At 34.2% G+C, this 22,576-nt stretch overlaps 1 non-coding gene across 1 annotated transcript; it reads left to right on the top strand.

Moving 5' to 3' along the window:
• Positions 1 to 10,565: 10,565 nt before the first annotated feature.
• Positions 10,566 to 10,636, top strand: TRNAG-GCC (transfer RNA glycine (anticodon GCC)). Its single transcript has one exon. It is a non-coding gene; the product is annotated as a tRNA-Gly (tRNA).
• Positions 10,637 to 22,576: the final 11,940 nt, after the last annotated feature.

The raw sequence follows: 22,576 nt of genomic DNA on the forward strand, positions 1-22,576 counted from the left end.
ACAGTTTTTTATCTCCAGCGCGCGAGATTGTATGTCAGAAATTCTAAAGATATGCTCATTTAAAAAAAAGTCTATTTTTTGCGCGTAATGTAAAATCTGAAAGCTTTCAGATTTTTTTTTTTTTTTTTAATCACATTTCATAAGAAAACTACGAAGTTCTTAAACTGTTTTACTTTCTACCACGAGGTTTTAGAAACTGCGCAGTTCCCCCCCCCCTTTTTTTTTTACACAACGATGTTTTCGTTTTGCATTGTTTTGTCTGCGTTTTCTCCCGCGATACTTTCGGCAGACACTAGCCAGAGGTATAAGAAATATTTGGCTGAAAGTTCTATTAAACGAAATGATCAGGTGAGAATTGAAATTCTAATGAGAAAATTAACGATTCAAAACTAAACGATTTCAAAGCTAGCAATGGCAACACTGTACCGGGGGGGGGACTTTTTTATCTCCAACGCACGATACTCTGTATCGGAAATTCTAAAGGTATACTCATTTTAAAATTATTCTACGATATTGCTGAACTGAATTTGATGGTCTGAGTACGTAGAACATGATATTTAATAAATAAAGGTAACACACAAAAAGTTAAAAAAACGCCCCTTTAAACGTAATATAAAATCTGAAACCTTTCAGATTTATTACTATTATTATTATATTTAAACTGTGAAGATCTTTTGTTAGATAACAATAGTAGGTACAACTTTGACTTCAATACAGCAGAGAAAGAAATTGTTCCTATGATACGTATCTGCATTTCTGGAAAATTCAGCTCTCAGAACTTATATGGCTCATACATAGTTCATATATATCAAATGTTAGCATGTATAAGTATCATTCAGCATTACAAATCGTATATATAACTTATCAAAGGTGATTACCGGTAAATATTCCTCATTTTATTAAAAATATTGCTCGATTTTTCTCTCGTGTTATATGTATGAACTATTAAATATTTTTTATTACTTTAAAAGACAAAATTGATTTCGAAAATACATTTCTTTATTTTAAACTAGCGGAAATACCCCGATGCCAATTAAGTTAAATTGAGAGTAATGCATCTAACAGCAGAGAGAACGATACTGCTGTAATCTTTACCTAATAACGATTCATAGTCATACATTTTTCACTCTATAACCCACACAAATGCGATATGGAACCCACACGAATTTCGATAGAAAAATACGCTAATTCTCTCTCATTATATCAGAAACAATGGCATGCAGTTTTTAATGATTTTCGTCTTTCTAATCAAAATGGTCGTAAAAGCTCAAGTTCCGTCCAACATTTCACCTATATTCAATTTTAAAGGCCTTTAAATGTGGCAAAAAATTTATCATAATTGATCAGAAATCAATAACACGAACAAATACACAAACAGATATTCTTTTATATATAGAGAGAGAGATTTTGTAAAATTTACAAATTTTTCATTAACAAACTCAACGATTTCAAAACGATAAATAGCAACACCTTTCCAAATAAAAAGCATTTTTATTTCCAACGCTCGGCACTATTGCCACTCGGAAAAATGAGTGGGAAAATTAGCGCTTTCACAGTTTTTAATTAATATTTCGGCTGATTAAAGTCGTACGAAGATTAAAAATAGCCTAAATGGCTTCCCACAAATTTTTGGAATGGGGAATAATGTATTTAATGTTTGCAAATGTTCTTTTTATTTCATCGTAAAACCAAGAAATTTTTTATTAACAAACTCTAGGATTTGAAAGCGAGCAATGGCAACAACTTTCGAAATAAAGCAGATTTTCATCTCCAGCTTGCGAGATTGTTGCCACTTGGAAAAATGAGGGCGAAAATTATCGTTTTTCTGAGTTTTTAATTAATGTCTCTGATTCTAGCCTTTTTTTTTTTTTTAGTCCAAAGGGATTTCAGTCCCGAAGGACTATTGCTTTCGTTTTGGCATTTTGCGTCGGACTCATAAACGTCGGTTCACTTTTCAAACTGTTGCCACAAAATGTTAGAGTCCTGCATTATATTTGAAGAAATTAAATAATGAAAAATCTGCATAAATGATTGTCTACTTCTCGCATTGTGATAAAACAATGGTACATAGAGCCATCGAATTTTGAATGACGAAATCCTACTGCGAATATGGGCATCTGAAATCCCAAATTTGGAATTTGTTTTATTATAGATTTTGTATTTTGTAAAACTTTAACGAATTTTTGATTTACAAACTCAATGTTTTAAAAGCGAGAAATGGCAACGTTATATAGAAAAAAAAATACTTTTATCTCCAGCTCGCGAGACTGTGTATATCGGAAATTCTAAAGACATGCTTAATTTAACATTATTTTGCGATATTGCTCTTGAACTGAATTTTATCGTTTAAGTGCAAAGAACATGATATTTAATAAATAAAGGTAACACTCAAAACGTTAAAAAAACGCTCCTTTGGACGTAATTTAAAATCTAAAAAATTTCAGATTTTTTTTTTTTTTTTTTTTTTTTTTAGTCCAAAGGGATTTGAATCCCGAAGGACTATTAGTTTCGTTTTGGCATTTTGCGTCGGACTCATAAATGTCGGTTCACTTTTCAAACTGTTGCCACAAAATGTTAGAGTCCTGCATTATATTTGAAGAAATTAAATAATGAAAAATCTGCATAAATGTATGTATATTTCTCGTATTGTGATAAAACAACGGTACATAGAGTCATCGAATTTTGAATAACGTAATGCTCCAACGAATATGAGCATGTGGAAGACCAAATTTGAAAGTTGAAATTTGTTTTATGATCGATTTCCTATTTTTTAAAACTTTGACGAATTTTTGATTAACAAACTCAAGGATTTCAAAGCGAGCAATGGCAACGTTGTGCAGAAAAAAACATTTTTATCTCCAGTGCGTGAGTCTCTGTATCGGAAATTCTAAAGATATGCTCGTTTTAAAACTATTTTGCGATATTGTTGTTGCACTGGATCTTATGGTTTAAGTGCGAGGAACATGATATTTAATAAAGAAAGGTAACACACAAAATGTTAAAAAACGCCCCTTTGGACGTAATTTAAAATCTGAAACATTTCAATTTTTTTTTTTTTTTTTTTTTTTTTTTTTTATATAGTGGCCTTTTCCAGGACCCAGAAAAGAATTCGAGAAAGTTTGGTGACGATAGCTATAGTAGTAACTGTATTATTAGAGGGCAACCTAACACACAGACTTTCTTCTTTATATATATAGATATAACATTCACGTATCATATGTACGTATGTATGCATGACATTCGACATTTTCTTAGCAAACGAGTTGAACTCTAATAAGATTTGCCACTTTACTCAGCAAAAAGCTTCCAATTTCCAGGTATAATAACCATTATTAATGAGGATTACCTTAATCATTGTCATTTATAGGTGCGCACATTTAAAGACATTTATTGTTAATTTAAAATACTAACATCTTTAACATCTTTATTAACTCAGATTAGAATCAGAACATCTTTATTAACTCAACATCATATTTTTGCAAGATAACAGAGCCAAGCTAAAAGTTTTTATCTATCTTTCATGCTGTAAAAGGGCACTGATAATAATGAATAATTAAAAAAATAATTTGCATCCCTAAATAATATTTTACAGCAATACTGTAAATTTTATGAGTAAATTAATTTACGATAAATACGTTACGAATTTATACCATAAATTTTAAAAGTAAATTAATTTTTTAAAACTATGCAATAAATCGATTGCAAAATTTTAACTACTGTTGGGGTGGACACTCTTTTAATACTTGTTTTTTTAATTTTGTTTATTATTATCTTCTTTTTCCAGACATTAATGTTATTTTCAGTATCTGATTTTCTTATTTATACCGTCTAATGTTAATAAAAGATATGCAGAAGAAAATGGCACAAATTTCAAAATTAGTTTTGCCTTTTTTTCTTTTTTCCTCTTCCCCAAACCTCTTTTTTTCCAACTTGAATTCTTTTATTTTGTTTAACTCAACGATTTTTTTAACAATTTGGTAATAATAATTGTTATTCTACTTTACTTAATAGCAGAGTCATTTCTGAGTCTTCTATCTGAAAACTTTATTTTACTTTACTTTCATTTACTTATTTATTTTTAATTTCATAACTCGGTTGCAAATAGCGATCTTACTGAAGATCTTGTTTACAAATTCTAATCATTTCTAAATTTTATTGAATTTTATTTTAGTTGATTCATTAAACTAAGATATATGCAAAAAATCGTTCCAACTCTGAATTTCAAGTGGAAAATAATCTGAACTGAATTTGAAAATGCCGCTGCGCCAGATTGTATTGCCATTCATTATCAGTGTGTCTGCAAAATTTGAGCTTGTTAGCTTATTGTAATACAGGTAAAGAAATCGATGACAAATTTTCGATCATAGCCAGAAAACCATCAGTGAACTAAATAAAAGCGTATAAAAAATCCGAAATCCGAGATCCGCGAAAACATCTAATATTCGTGAACTCTTCAGTTTCCTAAAATTCGCGATAAATTCACGAAAATTTTTAACGCCACAAGTTACTACCTTATTCATTACCATTTCATCAATTACGATATTTGGACAAATTTAGCTCAATCATATTTGCCAGAAGTGCAACAATTATAATCGAGCTCTAATGTCTCATACATCGAATATAATAATCGTCTGCAGCCACAACTGTGGTTCCATTCCGCTTACCTTCTGCAGCAGTCATTCCTAACTGTAAATCTAATTGTTAGCTGATCAAAAATCTAGATACAAATGTTATCCACTTATTCCATCGCACGATCTCCATTACAGTTACGTTAGCATGGGCAAAGGAGTTTTTCCGCATCTGTTCCCCTTGACCCCCGTTAACCCTAGAATTCGACCTTCCGGTCAGTGATTTACTCAGAGAATTTGCTAGGGGTCTTGCAATCGAATTAAGAACGAGGAACGATATGGAATCTGACGAAAAAATGTAGGTCACGATGAAAAAAATAAAGGCCTTGTTAGATGAGAATAATTAAGATTACCAAAAAGGCGATTTTTCAACAGGAAATGTATATTGTGAGAAAAGTATCCTAAAGAACGCACATTACATAACTGATATTTATGTTAATAGCAACGCCTACACTCGGATTAAACGCATAGCTTGTATAAAATATAATAGTAGTCTTCAAGCTGTGTTCCGCGGTATCTTAGGGTTCCATGCAAACTCCGCTAGGGTTCCGCAAGCCAAAATTAAAATTCGAAGAGTAATTTGAATAGCATGTAGTTTCTCCCAATTAAACATCTGAATTAATTAATTAAATACTTTTTTTAATTCTATTGTTATTGCTACCTAAAATAACAGGAATATAATCAGCCGTCGAGGATTAAAAAACTATGATAAAATAATAATTTTCTTTTCATTCTTAGAGAAAAATGCATTCAACGTTGGTTTTTTTTTTTTTTTTTTTTTTTTTTTTTTTTTTTTTTTAAGTATTCTATTTTCTGAAAATGGTAAGAATATTTTTTTTTAGTTTTATGCGTTACCGAGTTAACAAAGCATGAAGACCGTCAAAATATCCTTTCTAAGAAGACCACCCATGGCTCCGGATGATTTTGGTCTATCTCGAAAGTGGTCGCCTTAAGGAGTTATCACATCTAACGGTGTATGAGGCTAGAAGAAACTTTTCCGAGAAGGGAGCTTATCTGTCGCCTAGTATTGTAGAAATCCTAACCCAAACACGTTTCGTTGAAACCTGTGTCCCGCCTAGCTACGCGAGACTCCTTGAAACCAGACTCAAAACGTTTTGCTTGAAGCTGTGCGTTGTACGATTTCTCCAAGAAACTGGTTTTGACATAAGTCAAACAAACAAATATCCCAAAAATAAAAATTTTGAGAAATTTTTCTGTCGGCACACTGTTGAGGGTGCTTGTAGATGTGATACCGGTTTTAGACATGTCATGTTTAATAGCAGTGTTTGTCTTGTCAGAAATACTGGAAGCTTTCAGAGGTGGTCGACTTCATTATGATAACCATGAGAAAGACAAGGATCAAAGCGAATGATTACCCTCTACCAGTAATGTATTTAGTGTTGGATATAATTGTCATCCTCTGGTAATAAAAATAAAACTTTCAGAACTCCTTGTATTTTGGTAACATACAGTAAGTCGTCTCCTACTTAAGCGACTTGTCGGTACGTCTAGATAAGTAGTCAGAAACGTATGAAAGGTATAAAAGACCCTTTTTATTTAAAACTAATTAAACAGAAGACACGTCTGGTGCTTACAAATCAGCCAGAATTTATGGCGTCACCTCAAAAGTAGAATTTTAAATTGAATTAAATGTAAGTAGCCGTTAACCGAAGGCTAGGCAGAGATATTTAAATGTGGAAGTTGGCCCTTAATCTACACTGGTGTGACGGCATTATCGGCAAGAATAGAGCAGTGATGTACACAGCAATGCTTATCGTAAACTAACAACCAGTAGCGTGGCCTTCAGCAGGCAGAACACGCTCTGATTAAACAATTCCAAACCTTACTATTTTGCGAACTATTTTGCATTCTGGCAGGAAAACCGAAAGAGAAAAGTGACAGTACAGATTCGTAACATTAATAAACCTAAAACGTTCTTTCGGTTTTGCTGTTTACATACTTTATACGGTTCCTTATAAGAAAACTCCTTCAATAATAATAGCATGTATGTTCCCACCCTTCCTTCCTCAAGCATTAGCCTGAGAACGTTCCGAGAAAGATGATGCAATGATATTCTGCACACGGGTATTCAGTAATTCAGTTTATCTTGAAAGTTGGGTTATACATTCATGTCCATAAATTAAGGATAATGCAAAATCAGGCAAAGGAAAGAGTTAGAAGCAAAACAAATTTGACTTATTTGTAAAGCTTATTTATTAAACAAAAAGTAAAGAGCAAAAAAAGATGCTATATGTTTGATATTATTAAAAAAATAGCGATTTTTTCTCCCTGGAGCAAATTAAAAAAAAAAAAAAAAACTATTTACAAAAAAAAAAAAAAAAAGAAACAATATTACATGGTTGGTATGATTGTTAATACATTGTATGTCTTCCAGACGATGCAATACAGTTCGTACAATGCCTAGGCATGCTGAGTATCAAATTATCGATCTGATCTTGGGGGGATATTATACCACTCAAAAAGCAATGCTCTCCGAAGTTCCGATAGACATGTGGGAGGAGGTTGACGGGCTGCAACTCATCGGCCAAGCATGTCCCACACGTCCTCTGCTAGATTCAAGTCCGGTGAGAATGCTGGCCAGCCCATACGGGTGATATCCTCCGATTGAAGGCCTTCGCTTGCGATGTTTGCACGGTGAGGACGGACATTGGCATTCATAAACACAAATTGTGCGCCCATGGCGCCCCGAAACAAATGTACATGTTTATCCAGAATGACGTCCCGAAAGATTTGGCTCGTCATGGTTCCAATTTGAACATGCGAGTCAATTCTGGAACCGAGAATAATTCCACCCCAAACGAGCACTCCTGCACCACCGTAACGGTGGCGTTCAATGATGTTTTCCTGGTGGTAACGGGAACCTGGAGCTTTCCATATGAAAGTCTGGCGAGAATCACACTTCCAGCTAAACCTGGACTCGTCGGAAAACATCACACAAGCCCACTGTTGCGGTGTCCACAATGCATGCTCTGTACTCCAGGCTAACCGCAGGCGACAATGAGTTGCAGTAAGTGGAACGCATCTGACAGGTCTACGAGCATATAGACCAATCTGCCCTAAGCGTCTGTACACGATCTGCCTTGAAATTGCCGTACCAGTGGCTGAAGAGAGCTGACGAGACAGGTCTGAGGCTGTGCTCCGCCTGTTTCTTTTGGCAGTAACTGCCAAATACCGGTCCTCATTCGGCGTTGTAACTCTGGGGCGACCTGTGCTGTAAAGTCTACTCACATTACCATTATCTTAGAATCGTTGCCAAAGCCTGGAGATGACACTCTGGGCAATTCCAAGTTCGTCTGATACTTCCAGTTGGGTACGTCCACATTCCAGACGGCCGATAATTCTACCACGTAAAAATTCATCCAAATGCGTCCTTTGTGTCATAACTATTCGGTTATTGCACCGAAATGCTTATAAAGCGCCTGCGAACAATTTTACTTCTTTGCCTGTATTCCTTATATATCACTCTCTTACACTCTCGTCATTGTGACGTATCATCGGTGTCATCTGGTTACTTCCTAAAATTTGCATATGATTCTTGAAGATGTGTGTAGTGATTTTACAGGTGATATATTTACTTTAGAGTTCGATTTCCGTATGACTCCGAATTATCCTTAATTTATGGACATGAGTGTAAAACAGAACATTCAGCTCCGCACCACGTTAAAGTGGATTTGGCTGACAAGGAGGTATGTAGTCTTTTGAAACCATGGAGGTAAGAAAGGAAGGAGTGGCCAGCTCGGCACTAAGAGTGAAGCACTGCTCCGAAGCTTCGGTCTCCAGATGGGATGTTTTTTGTTTACATTCAGAAGCTCCCTTGACCGCGTTTCGATGGTATTTCGACACGCGACAGTTCCATACAATTCGAAAAACGGGACACTTCCGCATCAAAGAAACGTTTATAGTGTGATGGATATTAGCAATTTGTATAGTTTAGTGACATTTATGAAAAAAAAAAATCCTTTCTGAGGAAAGAGCTCCGAAAATCCTTTCAATTTATTATTGATATTTTTCAATAATCCCTTAAGTGAAGCCTATCTATGGTTTATTCATAGTCAATTGCATGTTTTTAAAAAAGGATTTAAAAAAATAGAAGGTAACAAGAAATACTGCATCGAAGTTTATTCAATATTGGAAGAGACGCTAACCAATCGTTAAGGAAAGGTCCGACGAACGTCTTCTTACAGTCAGTGTAAAAAATGTCGAACGGGAGAAAAAAGATGAAATATCGCAATCGATGTTGTCTAATTATAAGAGTGAAATTGACGACTTTTACAAAACAGCGTAAGAATACCTTTTATGTGGAAGGAAACAAATGCTAGTGTATCCTTATTTTCTTGGATGTTACTTTTAGAAATACCCGTTTGGAAGAAAGTTGAGACCACCTGTTTGTATCTCAAAAAAAAGAGTTAAATTAAATGATTCACTACTCTTTAATCAAATAAGTAAGGTAAAGAAAATAATGATTGAAAAATCCGCAGAACGAAAGAAGGAGAATATGCTTTGTTACGAAAAATGGGTGGTTTTTTTTTTTAAATGTAGTGCTGAGGAATAATCCGAAATTTTGAAAATATGTCAGTATATATTTTCAGTTCCACTTCATAACGCTAATATTACACGGATATTATCTCTAATGGATGTACAGTGAGCAGACGAGCGGAATCGATTGGACATTTCAATCGTAGAGTCCATTCTACAAAGTACTGACGAATTATGATTTGAACTGCCAAGAATTCCACGTATGGCATTATCTCCAAACCAGAAATATTAAAGCAAGTCGGGTCAACCAAAAAATGTGAATAAGTGACACATTATTTATAATTTATAATTGACGATTTATAATTTATTTTGTTTTGCATAAACCATTAGAACATGATAATTCTAACCATTTATGTACTTATTATATATAAACACATGTGCATATATCTATGTGATTTAGATTGAAATGTATTGATTCAAATTGTTTCGTGAAAATAAATGAGAATGAGACTGATGCTTTTTTTTTTTTTTTTTAGTGTCCCGAATTGGTGTTTTTGAAATATGGTCACCCTATATGTTAATTATGTACACTGTATGTTGATTATGTAAAACTAAATAATAATAAAAAATCTTTATATAACATAGAGGCCCACCAGCGGCCGAGCGGTAAAATCCCTGAACACTGGGAATTCGGTCCGAGGTTCGAATCCCGCGAACGGGCTGGCTGCATGGGCGTTTTCGTGGTTTTCCCATGTGTATACGAGCCAGTTTTCTTTAGAAAGTCCTCCACGAAGGCATCCCTCCCCTTAGGCAAATAGTCCTAGTGTGCTTTGCCGTATTTTCAATACACCACACCACCTTTATATAACATAGAATAACGATGCTTGCCACATCGAGTGGATAATAAAGCATTACATTACGTACGACGTATCACATCACGTCACGTAACAGTACAGAAATTATGAGAAGGCTACGCAAAAGATGCTTTTAACGTCAAAATGATTTTGCACGTGTGATTTCGACTGGCATTTAAAATAAATAATATGCAACAGTGGCTTATCTTTTGGATTTCGGTTCTGAAACCTTATTCGTATTACTTTTACTGAATTTATTTAGTAGACTTCATATCATGTAGCTTTATTTACGGTCCAACTCGATTTTACATTTATGTCTATAATGAGAACACAGTTGTTATAAATGCATTAACATTTCTAATCAAAACAGGTTTTCAATTTAAATATGCATGTCACAGGAATAATTAAAAAAATTATCATAATTTTAAAGTTTCCTTTTTAGAGGAACAAAAAAATAAAAATGTATCACAGTCCATCATTATTCACAGAAATGTTACGGAAGTAGCTAGTAATAATTCAATAACTATACCTGAATAACTAGATCACCATGATGTGCAGTTCAGAATTAAGAGACACTCCTTACGAAGCATCGGTGGTTCAGTGGTAGAATGCTCGCCTGCCACGCGGGCGGCCCGGGTTCGATTCCCGGCCGATGCAGATGGTCATTTTTTAAAATTTTATTTATTAGATGGTCATTTTTTAAAATTTTATTTATTAACTAAGATAATGTGAAGTGTATTTTCGAATGCTTCCCAAATAACTTAATATATTTATTAAATGAAAGTTAGCAAACGTATTTATTTAACTCTGAATAAAGAAAATTATGCCGAAAAACAAATGCCGATAAATTAATTGAAACAAGAAGAGAAAATTATCAGCATTAAATCAAATGAAAATACGAACGCTTTGTAGATAGCAAAAAAAATTATTATTTTGTCGAAAATTTAAAATACATATATATATTTTTTTTAATCGAAGAAAAGTAATTTTCTCTTTCCAAATAAAAAATTAATTACTTATTGCGAAAATTTCTTACATAAAATCATTTAAAAACAAAGACTTCAAGGATTTGCGAAAATTTATGTCACAGAATTATTTTTAAAAGAAAAAGAGTTAACGGAATTATCGCGACCACCGAATGTATGTAGATGCATTAAAGAAATTAACAACATAATTAAAGTGAAAATTCGTGCATCTTTTATTAAAAGAAAAACAATTATTCCTTTGCCATGGGGATATGCCATGCGTAAATTATGCCAAAGTTTTAAAATGCAATGATTTAGATTATTATACACCGTTAGAAAAACATATAAAAGCACAACTAAGACACTGATATCTTATTTTATTATTTCTTAATAAAGAAACGTAATGTTTTTAAAATAGCACATATTTTCATACCCATATTGCTCTATTTTGAAAAATTTCAAAAAGATCCCCTTGTTTGCACCAGATGGCAACACGTCATGTGCACTTCTAAAGTAGTAAGAGGAAATGGACGTTCAGCTGTTTCATTCTTCGTTTGAATACTCCGCATTTAAAATTTTCTGTTGCTTCCGAAATAAGCCAAGATTTATATCGCATGCACTGTTCTCCTTTAATTCAATGACGCTGTCATATTCATAACATGTCATACTGCATTTAGCAGATATATTGATTTTCAATAGCATTTTGTCATATATTATTTGAAAAGTATATAAGCGTTAGCAGAACAATTAAGTACCTTTTATGTAGGCTTAATGTTCTTTGTTGACTTAACAATTTACGGCTCAACCATACTAAATGTTCTTACCTAAAATTTGACTGAGAAACGCTCTGGAAAATCTAGATATGAAGCTTATTAATATACACTGTGATATCAAATTTATTCAAAGACTTCTACAAAATTTATCAATTTTTTTTTGTACTTATCAAAAGATAAGTTACGAATCCTCAGCTACGAATTTTGCAATAAGAATAATTGCTTAATTAAGCTACAGTAACACGCCGAACAAGTATTAATTTATAAGTCAAACAACAAAAAGTTTTAAATTCCAATCCATCTTTGCCTTCAGCCTTTAAGAAAACTATGTTTTAATTCTCGTTTCATCAACAAATGGCGCCAGTAGTTTAACTCCTGTCCAGCCTTTCTTATTTAATCACTATATCTTATCTCGTTCATTTGCGCTTTTGCAGCTGAGGATGATGGTTTGGTAAAACCATCAAAATTAGTCCTGTGAAAATTTGAAAATATAACGCTGATTTTTGTTGTTTGACTTCTAAATAATCGGTTAGTTTGGCAGTAAATTTACATATGGACAGTTTTTTCCCGTAGTGAAAAATACATAAGTCTACAAAAAGAACCAGGCTGCCGATGGGACAAATTGTTGCTGAAAATACGTTTTAGTAATTTTTCTTCGAGGTCTCAAGATTTATGAAAATCAGAACGCCATGAGGTGGTGTAGCTAGAGAGGAAGCGGTCCGCCCCGTGGGCCACATTGCGAGGTACGGCATTTTTCGTGACACATTATATTATAGCAGTTAGTCATGTAGATAGTCGAAGCACGTAAATAATAATGAGATTCTGAATTGAATAACGAATTAAATTGAGGGGAAAAAGTAGTTTTTATTCTAGGTAAAGTATTAAAAAAAATCACCGTGAGATTTTATCAGCCTCATAACCTTGTTATACTTTTGTTATTTCGTCGAAACGTTTGAATGACCAAGGTGACATTAATGATGAAGAATTCCTGGTTAAAGGAAATTTACTTCAAAGTTTTATTTCCATTATTGCTGGGGAAAACGAAGCAGGAATGTGGAAAGAGGACTTTTTGAGCTTTTGGTAATTTATTCTAAAATACGATCTCTAGAACGAAGTTCGAAATACTGTAATACTATTGCGAACTTTTCTCACAACTGCCATGAACACTGCTGGTCGTAATAAGAGTTTTCTAAATAAAAATCATTTAGAGAGTATTTTCGAAATATAAATGCTTGTTTTGCATTCAAGAACTGCAAATGTTTATTTTGCAATTTAAGAATTATTTAAGAATTATAAATGCTTATTTTGCATTTAAGAAATGTTTTTATATTGTCTATATTACAGCAACTGACGGAATCAAGTAGACCTCTTTGATGTCACCGATGCTTTAGCAATAATAGTAATAATAATTTTAAACTATTAGAATTAAAATTTTTCTTCTAAAATAAGCAAAAAATTTAAATTTATTCCTCTGCATGTTATTTTGACATTTTCTTTAGTTATTTGATTGCACATTCAGACTGGCGGCAAAATCAAGGATCGCCACGGGTGGTGGCTAAAGCTCTAGCCATGCCACTGAAAGTTGTTACGCTTCAAGTCTTCTTGCAAGTAATCTATAATAGTTATGAAATTTTCTAAGCACGTTTCTTCAAATTTTTCTTCTGTTCTTCTGTTAATTTCCCGTATAACGGTTCTTCAATAAACAAAAACGTCGGCTAGCAAGTATTTATTAACAGAGCACAAAAACAGTTACAAAGAAAATATACAGCAAAACAGATCATACATCAAAAGGGAACACCTAGCATTTAGAATTAACTTTGGAGTCACGAAGACATAATATTGGAGAATCTAACCTCATCGCAGCTGGAGAACGTCTGTAAGTTGTTCTCGTCGCCACTAGATGGCGTTGGATAAAATATATCGGTTACATCCAAATAGGTCTTTACACCTGTGTGATTACTTTTTACTGGGCACAATTATCTAAACATTATTGATATTTAACATAGGCAGGAGAAATTTTAAACTCTCTAAAAAATTGCATAAACTCTTTTAAAACATGAATTAGTTGTTCCTCAGCAAATTCAAACAAAGTTTGAATTGAGTTTAACCAAGAAAGAAACCTCTAAAATACTTCAGCATTGGCTAAGATTAACTGGACTAAGGCATTTCTAGTAATACGAAATACCAAACACGAAACAACACTTCTGGCAAAAAAAAAATATTTCATATAATAAACGATTCTGCATTATTTTAACTCGGCATTTCAGCTTATGTTCAGATGAATGATAAAGAACTAAATTCGAAAAGTCTTTATTTCCAAACTGCAGCAGATCACTTGGCTTAAATGATGTCGACATCTTGGAACTTAAGCTCGGAGCATGCTCTTGTCTCAGTCGCTTGTAGTATCACGTCATGAACATTTGCAAGTAGTCTCAAACTCACACTGCATGCGGGCCAAATGCATGATCGACAGGCTTGCGACAGGCAAGAATACAGATTTTAAATTACGTCTAAAGGGGCGTTTTTTTAACATTTTGTCTGTTACCTTTATTTATTAAATATCACATTCTTTGCACTAAACCATAAAAATAAGTTCAAGAGCAATATCGCAAAATAGTTTGAGCATATCTTTAGAATTTCTGATACAGAGACTCGCACGCTGGAGATTTTTTTTTTTTTTTTTACAACGTTGCCCTTGCTCGCTTTAAAATACGTGAGTTTGTTAATCAAAAATTCGTTAAAGTTTTACTGAATATGAAATCGACAATACAACAAATTTGAAATTTCTAATTTGGGCTTCCACATGCCCATATTCGCAGTAGGATTGCGTCATTCAAAATTCGATGGCTCTATCTACCGTTGTTTTATCACAATGCGAGAAATGTACATACATTTATGCAGATTTTTCATTATTTAATTTCTTCAAACATATTGCAGGACTCTAATATTTGGTGGCAACAATATGAAAAGTGAAACGGACATTTATAGTGATTCAACGAAAAATCGTAAAACGAAAAGAATAGTCCTTCAGGGACAAAGCTCCTTTGGATTAATAAAAAATGTATTGCTATCATATCCGTGCACTGGAGATAAGTTACTAGACTTTATATTCATCACGGATTGTAAATGTCCATCAGTCAATCAAATTCTCTCTTTATTCATTTCAACTGCGAAAAAAAGCTGTTCACATATAAATGCATTCTGAAACAAAGCGATTATTCTTTGTGCAAAAGCTCGTACCTGAGCGTACATACTTTTTCACAATTACCAATAAGAGTTAATCAAATTCGTATTTTCTAGTCTTTGAGAAGGATATAAATCACATTATAAATTAATTCTCTCAGTTTATGAATCTTTTGTCGCGTTGTTTGCATTTGTTTTTAATTGTAATGAAAATAAATGTAAATTTGGGCATCAAATAATTAAAACCTGTTCAACAAATATATAATTGAAATGCATTCGCAGGCCACATGAATTTACTTCGGAGGCTGTTAGTTTGACACCACTAACCTAGGTTAGGTATCTCACTTTCTGTACTGCGGCAAAGAACATAAGCCTCTCCTCGGTGGCTGCATCTATCGGTAACTGTTATCGACAAAACTAACAACCATCTCCAATAATAATTTCTTCTCTATAGCAAGTAAAGATGGCGCCACGAGATAAATTTACTAAAAGCGAGTAAATGTTTATTTCATACATTCAATATTATAAAATAAAATTAAGTAAAAAATAGGATATAAATAAATGAAATAAAGGAAACAGGGTATAGGTATGAAGAGAATAATAGTTATTTGAAGCTATTTTGGAGCAAAATGGGCGTGCTTTATTTACGAAAACAGTAAAAAGAACTTAAATTAATCAAAAGAGAGTAAAAAAAAAAAAAAAAAACAGAGCTTTATAAAAAGTATCTAAACTATAGGATTAAAAAGGAAAAAGTTTACAATTTTAGCAGAATTAAAGACAAATAACTGTCTTACCGATGTATTTAAATATTCATTAAAATGCTGCGTAGAGTTTCTAATTTAAAAGGCAGATAATTTATTAAAAATTAAGCCCAAAGAAGCGTTCTTTTAACGTTTAGTGTGTTACCTTTATTTCTTAAATATAATATTCTTCGCAATTAAACCATAAAATTTAGTCAACAGCAATATCTCAAAATAGTTTTAAAATGAGCATATGTTTAGAGTATACACAGTCTCGCGAGGTGGAGATAAAAGTGTTTTTTTTTTTTTTTTTTTTCCTCCCTCATTACAATATTGCTATTGCTTGCTTTGAAATCGTTGGGTTTGTTGATTAAAAATTCGTTAAAGTTTTACAAAATATGAAATAGATAATAAAACAAATTCCAAGGAGGGCTTCCAGACGCTCATGTTCAAGTGGAAACGTACAGTATTGAAAATTGGATGGCTCTAGGTACCGCTGTTTGATCATAATGCGAGAAACAGACATAGATTTATGCAAATTCTTCATTATTTAATTTCTTTAAATATAATACAGGGCTGTAATATTTGGTGACAACATTTTAAAAAGTGAACCGACTGTTAAAAAATTTTATCAACTTTGTACTATTAAAATTTTTTGATCATTAAATAGATAAGTGAAAGTTCACTTACCTTCTGAATAGGGCTGCCCTGAACTGCCTTCTTTCCTTCTTGTCGGTATCTGTCTCTATGATGAACTTCGATTTACTGCGCAACACAGCTATAAACTTTTTAAGAAATTTTAATTCATATGAAAGATATCTACAAAATATTTACAAGTTATAATGATTACAAGCATAATTTATACGGAGACGGTCTATCGTTATACATCTGTTAGACGCGTCAGCCGTTCAACTGACTACTTTTAGTCTCTTTCGCCAGAGGGCGTTCGTGGAAGTAAAGTTCTAGTAAGCAAACGCGACACTCCCACCTTGAGGTCCAGTATCGACAGAGGATGGACCTCAACTGACCTGTAGTTCAAGTCTTTTGAGATTTCGTCATACGTCGAGTTCTGTACCTCACTAGCATATCCGACTCAGGTGTAAAGTTGAGTTCAAGAGGTATGAGGTTCTTAGTAGGTCTTATAATCTCCCCTTGTGCAGTTTTCAGTTTCACTAATCTAATGTGTCCGTCGTGGGATGGAAAAATTTCCACGATTCTAGCTAAGGGCCAGTTTATCCTTTTTTCGTTGTTGGACACAATTACAAGATCACCAACTTTCACAGAAGATGGTTTGCGGATGAATTTTGAGCTTTGTTTTAGTTGCCCTAAATATTCTGATCGAAATCTTTTTCGTAAATTTTTCTCAATTTGGCTCTGTAAAGGTATCTTTTATTGATGGATTTAGAATCCAAAAGATCTAATTCAGGAACTCCAGTCTCTGTAATTTCTGTTAGAAACATTACTGGGGTGAGAGCTCTTAAATCCTTTACGTCTTCTGACAAATACGTGAGAGGACGGTTGTTCATAATGCTCTCGCAGTCACAAATGATTGTCAACAATTCTTCGTAGTTCAGAGAAGATTTTCCTAGTACCTTTCGAAGAATTCTCTTTAGTACTCCAATTAATCTTTCCCACCACCCTCCCCATCATGGCGAGGAAGGGGGAATAAATTTCCATTCAATTTTCTTAACTGTTGCATTTTCTAAGATAGAATTCCAATCTATGGTCTTAAACAAATTATTTGATCCAACAAAATTGGTTCCATTGTCAGAGTATACAGTGACAGGTCTACCCCTTCGAGCGATGAATCGCCTGAACGCGTGCAGGAAACTTTCGGTTGATAGAGATGAGACTAGCTCTAAGTGAACTGCTCTATATATTGCGCAAGTAAAAATGACGATCCATGTTTTTTGGCCTCCTTTTAAAATTAAGGGACGCGTCAGATCAACACCAATAATCTCAAAACTTAAAGCATCTCTTATTCTGTCTTCAGGTAGTGGCGCTTGAGGAATCTTATATGAATCAGAGTCGAACCTTCGACATCGTACACAGTTTTGGATAACCTTGCGTACGGTCTTCCTACTCTTTATGATCCAATATTTTTCACGCAAAGCGCACATAACGAATTGTACTCCAGCGTGACTTAGCCTTTCATGTTCAGATTTGATCAGTTTTAAGACTAATGGATGTTCTGAGGGAAGTAAAACTGGGTAACGAAAGTCAGCGTCATCGTCTCTCTGAAAGATACGTGTCTTCACTTTTATAAGGCCATTGGAGTCCATGATAGGTTCTAGAGCACGTATTCTTTTATCTTTCAATCCTTCGAAAGATTCTTGTTGGATGAGTCGGAAAACCACTGTTTCAGCTCCCTTTAGTTCTTCGACTGAAATTCTCCCATGAGTTCTTTCAGATGGTGGTGTTGTAGCATTTTTAACGAATCTAAAGATCCAAGATACGACCTTTATGATCTTTTCGAATTTTGAAATATTGTCAAAAAGGTTAAATTTATCTGCATTCGTGTTATTGCTGGCTGAAACCACAGTTCGTTTTCTCTCTCCATTTACTATATCGAAGTCAGGATGTTCTCCATCTGCAATAGGCCACTCTTCTGGAGGTCGATAAATCCAATCTGGTCCTTTCCACCATTCGGATTTCCTCAATTCTTTTGCAGAGCAACCGCGTGATGGCAAATCCGAAGGATTAAACTTTCCGGGAATGTGATGCCAGTGATCTGGGTTACTCAGTTTTCGAATCTCATTTACTCGATTGGCTATAAAAGTGGACCAATTTTCTTTCTGTTTTATCCAAAAGAGGGTATTTTTGGAATCCGTCCAGTAAAAAACTGGAGCCTCTTTTAGTTTCAAGTCTTCTCTTATTGTATGAGAGAGCCTGGCTCCAATAGTGCAAGCGAGTATCTCTAGTCGAGGTATGGTGAGTGCTTTTAGGGGAGCAACTCTCGTTTTAGATTGTATCAATTGACAAGTGACTCCACTCTCACCGCTGTGCCTAAGGAAAATGCAGGTCGCATACGCGTCCTTGCTTGCGTCCGAAAATACATGCACAGTGGTACTTTCGTCTATTTTGGGAAGCAATCTAGGAATTTTGATGTCTTTCAAATATTTTAACTGAGATGACCATGTGAAAAATTTCCTTGCTAGATCTTTCGGCAGATTAGTATCCCAGTTAATTTTCTGTTTCCAGCACTCTTGCAGAATCAGTTTAGGCAAGAGAGTAACTGGACTAGTAAACCCAATTGGGTCAAAGATTTTACTCAATTCGGAAAGAACAGATCTTTTGCTCAATACAGGGTTTTCTTCATATTTTACGTGACAAGACAAAGTATCGTCAAACAAGTCCCATTTCAATCCCAACACTGACACAACATCTTCATAATCTTTATCAGAGAGGTTTAGAATTGAAGTTTCATTTTTAAGTCTATTATGTTTCCAAACTCTTAGGTCAAATTTTGCAGTAGCCATTATTTCTCTAGATCCTTTGATAAATGAGTTTAATTCTTCAATTGATTCCACGCTCGCTACGCAGTTATCCACATACATGGCTTTCTTTAGCTTTGAAGCTATTTCCTGATGATGTTTTGGTACATTTTCCATATGGTAGTTAATCGTGGCAGCGAGTAAACAGGGGTTGGCGTTTACGCCGAATACAACCCTTCGGTGCCGATATATAGTCAGTTTTTCAGGCTGTCCTTTCTCCCACCATAGGAAGCGGAGAAAAGCTCGATCCGCTGGATTCACACCTATCTGAAGAAATGCTCTTTTTATATCCGAAATTACTCCATACTTCCTCTCTCGAAATTTTATCAAAATTTTGGGGATCAATTCAAGATAATTAGGACCCTTTTCCAGACAGTCGTTCAGAGATACCGAATTTTTCTCCTTTGCAGATGCGTCGAACACTGGTCGAATTTTGGTAGTCGAATTTTCCCGAAACACTGCTCTATGTGGCAGATAATGCCCTTTGATCTTTTCTGCCTCCGAAATATCGATAGGTTCAATTATTCCCTCTTCTACCCAATCCTTTAAAACAGTTTCGTAGGCTTCTAAGGAATTCTTTGTCTGAAGGGTTTTCACGCAAGACTTCAGACGCTTTTCTGCAAGGATTCTATTATCTGGCAACTCAGGATGAATTTGAAGCCACAGAAGCGACACCTGATATCTTCCAGCGTCATCTCTTTCTAAAGTACGGATAAAATAATTTTCTGTAGCCTTTTGTATTTCTTGTTTTGTTTGCGAAAGAGCTGGTTCAGTTATTCCGATAGAATCAAGAGACCACAAGTCACAAATTTTTCTGTCACTAATGTGTAGTGATAAAAGAACTTCATTAAAATTCTTTCCCTTTACCTTCGTTCTCCCTAATATAATCCAACTAAGGTGTGTATTCATCGCTACTAAACTCTCCGTTACGTGTTTTACTTCCCCTGTAAAAAGTTTTCCGACATAATCTGCTCCTACAAGCACGTGTATTTCGTTAGGGTGTTTTTCAAATAAACAAGAATTCTCATTAGTTACATCACTGGAAAAAATTTTGTAACCTCTTAGTTTCTTTAAGCATTCCCTATCCTCCAATTTTGGAATATGTGAGCATATGGTTTTTTGGCTCAAAACCTCCATTTCGCATGTGAATCCTGTTTCTGGATTATTTAACTTAATCAGATACTTGTTGTGATTTTCCCTTTTTTCTATTCCTCCAAAAAGCCCATGAGTCACACTTTCCTGACCTAAAGATTTTAGTTTTAATTTCTCCGCAAGAAATGTGCTGATATATGATCTGCTACTTCCGGTATCCAGAATTATTCGTGTAAAATTGCTTTCACCATCTCCGTAAACATTGGCAATTAAAGTTTGCAAGATTACACTTTCATAGGATGAATTATTCGTTAAGGCCTTATTTTCAATTTGTTCTTCCTTAACTTCTCCGTTTTCGTTTTTAAAACACATTATAGTGGCATGTCGTTGTTTACATAATTCACACCTTATTCTAGAAGTGCAAATAAAACTGAGATGCCGTGGGTGTAAACAGCGATAACATATTAATTTCGCTTTACATTTCTCCCTTTTTTTCTCAGTAGACCATAAAGATGCTTGTTTACACGTTAAAGACTCGTGATCAGAAGAGTCGCAGAAAACACATGGTGTTTGTCCCCCCCCCCGCAAACTTGCGTTCGTCAACTCCGAAGCTGTGTGTTTCGCAATAGGTCTGGGTTCACTCAGTTTGTTATGCTTTTGCGGCGCCGCCTTTGGCTGGACCGTCTGGAATGTACGTTCCCGCGCAACTAACTGTTCAGAAAGAAATTCCACTAGGTGATTCAAATCGTAATTTGATTTCCGAACTGTTTTATTATACTCCAAAACCAAATCTGGGGGCAATGTTTTAAGCAAAATAGGTGTTAATAAAGCTTCATATGTTTCTGAGGTCATATTTAATGATTCAAGACATCGAATATGTTTCTGTATATAATTGAATAACTTACGGAAATTTTGAATGTCATTAGAATCCTTTAGATGTCTTATTTTCAGTAATTTATCTATATGGGCGTTGATCAGTACATCTTTATTTCCAAATCTTTCTGTGAGGAGTTTAACTGAAGTTTCGTAATTTTCTTCGGTTAAATCGAAACCGTCAATGGTGTTATAAGCAGTACCTCCCAAAAAGGATTTCAAATAATTAAATTTGCTTATAGCGTCAAGCGTTTTATTTTGATGTATGGCTGATGAAAAAGTGTTCCAAAATGTCAGCCATTCGCAGCTCTCGCCATAAAACTTCGGAATCGTAAGTTTAGGAAGCTTCACATTATGACTTTCGATTTTAACGTTTTCTATAATACTTTCACTTAACTGTTCAGTGCTTCGTAACACATTAAATTTTTGTTGTTCTATATTAATTTCTTTCAATTTTTTGTTAGCTTTGTATTTAAATGTAGTTATTCTTTCACGATATTCGTCAACACCGTTTAATTCCTGGTCTAGATCCTTTATGTCTATTAATTTTTCTATATCGGCATCTATTTGTTTTAACTCGTTCGATTTTTCATTTAAGAGTTCTAAAGAAATTTCTAGTTCCTCTGCATTCACTTCTGTTTTTGGTAATTCAGTTTCGATTCGGCCAATTAATTTTGTAACGGCAGCCCTTATGTGGCCGCGTTTCCTTTTCAATGTATCGATGAATTCCGTCATTATTTAATATTCAACAATTCAACAAGTATCAGCAATTCACTAATTATTTATGCTTATGTATTATCTATATAACTGATATCAATTTAGACAGTTTCAATAGTTAGGAAAACAGCAGTTACTGGCAGTCCCTGTTCGGGCGCCATGTTAAAAAATTTTATCAACTTTGTACTATTAAAATTTTTTGATCATTAAATAGATAAGTGAAAGTTCACTTACCTTCTAAATAGGGCTGCCCTGAACTGCCTTCTTTCCTTCTGGTCGGTATCTGTCTCTATGATGAACTTCGATTTACTGCGCAACACAGCTATAAACTTTTTAAGAAATTTTAATTCATATGAAAGATATCTACAAAATATTTAGAAGTTATAATGATTACAAGCATAATTTATACGGAGACGGTCTATCGTTATACATCTGTTAGACGCGTCAGCCGTTCAACTGACTACTTTTAGTCTCTTTCGCCAGAGGGCGTTCGTGGAAGTAAAGTTCTAGTAAGCAAACGCGACACCGACATTTATAGTGAACCAACGCAAAATGCCAAAACGAAATTAATAGCCCTTCTGGGCTAACGCCCTTTAAGCTGAAAAGTGTGAAAAGAGATGCGATATTTTTTTTAATGTTTTTCAAAAAAAATATAATTTTTAATTCTTTCCCTCCTCCCCAATAATCAAATCCATCATGAGCTTTTCAAAGACCGAAAAAGAACTATGTTTAATCAAGCAAAGTTAAAAATTATTAAATT

Source organism: Stegodyphus dumicola, chromosome 8, assembly GCF_044657685.1.
Source record: "Stegodyphus dumicola isolate Sdum_Otavi_A_Nest chromosome 8, ASM4465768v1".
In the NCBI taxonomy this organism is placed as follows: domain Eukaryota; kingdom Metazoa; phylum Arthropoda; class Arachnida; order Araneae; family Eresidae; genus Stegodyphus; species Stegodyphus dumicola.